The sequence below is a fragment of the Enhydra lutris genome, unplaced genomic scaffold (assembly GCF_002288905.1).
Source record: "Enhydra lutris kenyoni isolate GAN:26980312 unplaced genomic scaffold, ASM228890v2 scaffoldscaffold7, whole genome shotgun sequence".
In the NCBI taxonomy this organism is placed as follows: Eukaryota; Metazoa; Chordata; class Mammalia; order Carnivora; family Mustelidae; genus Enhydra; species Enhydra lutris.
The window spans coordinates 31,119,170-31,121,558 of NW_019154091.1; the positions used below are offsets into that span (position 1 = coordinate 31,119,170).

General features: G+C 38.9%; 1 pseudogene; it reads left to right on the top strand.

Annotated features, from left to right (window-relative positions):
- Positions 1–433: 433 nt before the first annotated feature.
- Positions 434–1,983, top strand: LOC111142004 (annotated as a pseudogene).
- The last annotated feature ends 406 nt before the right edge of the window (positions 1,984–2,389 follow it).

Genomic DNA, 2,389 nt, shown 5'->3' on the forward strand with positions numbered 1-2,389 from the left:
ATTTACATTTAGCAAAGTTCACACATTTTAAGTGTACAGCTGAAGGCATTTTTACATATTTCTGTGTAGCCAACACAGAGATCAACTTATAGGATAGACCCAGCAACCCAGAAGGTTCATTTATGTCTCTTTCTAATCAATATTTCTCCAAAGCTAGCCACTATTTAGATCTCTTAGTTTGTCCTTTTCTGAGCTTCATAAAAATGGAATCAGAGAATATGTTTTCTTCATGTGTGGCTCACCTCGTTCCACCTCACAGTATGTCTTTGAGATTCATTCATGTGAGTCACTTTGTTGTGGTAGTTCATTTTCTCTGTGTAATATTACTTTGTATAAATATACCACAATTTGGCCCTCTTGCCACATCACCAGCTCCTCTTCACCTCTCCTCTCCTGGTGGAAGCCCTGGGCACCAGAGTGAGATATGGGGACCATGTTACAACACAAGCTCACAGCCCTTGAATACCACAACCCTGCTGGCTTCAACTGCAAAGACGAATGAGAATTTAGGAACTTTATTGTTTGGCTTGAAGACCAGAGAATCAGACACTACAAGATTGAAGACAGAGGTAATTTAAGAAATACCCACAGCAGTGACTAGCTCAAGTTCTTTGAAGAGTATCTCAGAGATGTTAAACGAGACATCAGTTAACTGAGAGTTAACTGATGTTAACTCAAGATTCAAGATCATTGTCTCTGAGATTTGCAAGTTTCACTATTATATGTTGGGGTGTTGACCTATTTTTATTGATTTCAAGGAGGAGTTCTCTGTGCCTCCTCAATTTTGATGCCTGTTTCCTTCCCCAGATTAGGGATGTTCTCCTCTATAATTTACTCCAATATACCTTTTGCCCCCCTCTCTCTTTCCTCCTCTTCTGGGATCCCAATTCTAATATTGTTTAGTTTTATGGTATCACTTATCTCTCAAATTCTCCCCTCTTTGTCCAATAGTTGTTTATCTCTCTTTTTCTCAGCTTCCTTATTTGCCATCGTTTGGTCTTCTATATCACTAATTCTCTCTTCTGCCTCATTTATCCTAGCAGTTAGAGCCTCCATTTTTTATTGCGTCTCATTAATAGTCTTTTTGATTTTGACTTGATTTGATTTTATTCTTTTATTTCTCCAGAAAGGGATTCCCTAGTGTCTTCTATACCTTTTTCAAGCCCAGCTAGTATCTTTATAATCGTTATTCTGAACTCTAATTCTGACATCCTACTTATGTCCAGACTGATTAGGTCCCTAGCAGTCAGTACTGCATCTTGTTCTCTTTTTTAATGAGTTTATCTGTCTTGTCATTCTTGCAGAAAGTGGTCACTTTTCTATTTGTAGAGGTGCAGCTATTCTTTCCTTTGCTCTCCAGTTGAGTTTGCAGGTGTTGAGAATGATTTGATAGCTATCTAGCTGAATTCCTGGGACCCGAAACAACTAAGGTCTCCTACTCCTCCACCATCTTGGATGAGAACCAAGATTCAAGATCAACAAGAAGTAACTGACAGGCTTCTTGGTTTAGCTGTTAGACTTGAATATGGAGATAATGCTGAAAAATACAAGGACTTGGTAACTAATAATACCAAAAAATGCTGACAACGCAGCTAAAACTGCAGAGCCATTGACCATTTGAATGTAAACAATCCCAATTTCAAGGCTGGTGTAATGGCTTTGGCTAACCTTCTCCAGATTCAGCTGTCATGATAATTACCTGGTAATGCTTAAGGCAAGCCATGTTTTGATCCATGAGCACCTGACCCGGGATGAAGGTGCTAAAGCAAATCAAACAAAAGAGGGCTTGCCTGTTGCTTGAGACAAACATATTCTTAGTTTTGACATAGGAGATGCAGTTCTTCATGAAGCTGCCTGAATACTGCAGTTGCTGCATAGAGAAGAGCTACTGACAAAAAATTCATGAAGCCGTCCATGGTGGCTGTGCAGGCAATTATGGCTGATCCAAAGACAGACCACAGACAGGGGAAAGTTGGAAGATGAACGTTGAAAGATTTTAGTTTCTCACCTACTTAATATGACTGGGAATGCTGTATGCTTTAGCATGCATTTGGAAATCAAATGTCCCATTTTCAAGGGAAGAATTCTAGAAAATTGGCAATATTCTCAGGATTTACCATCATTTTTTTTTTCATTAAGTTCAGGAGGGTGGGGAGATAATATACCACAACTTGTCCATTCTACTATTGGTGGGTTATTTTTTCAGTTTTGTGTAAATATGAATAAAGTTGCTATGCACATTCTTGTACATATTTTTGGTAGGCATATGCACTCAGTTCTCTTGAGTAGCATCCAAGAAAGGAAATTGTTGGGTCCAGCACAGCTGTTTGTTTAGCTTTAGTAAATTCTGTCAGTATTCCAAAATAGCTGTGCATACCCAGGCTACCTA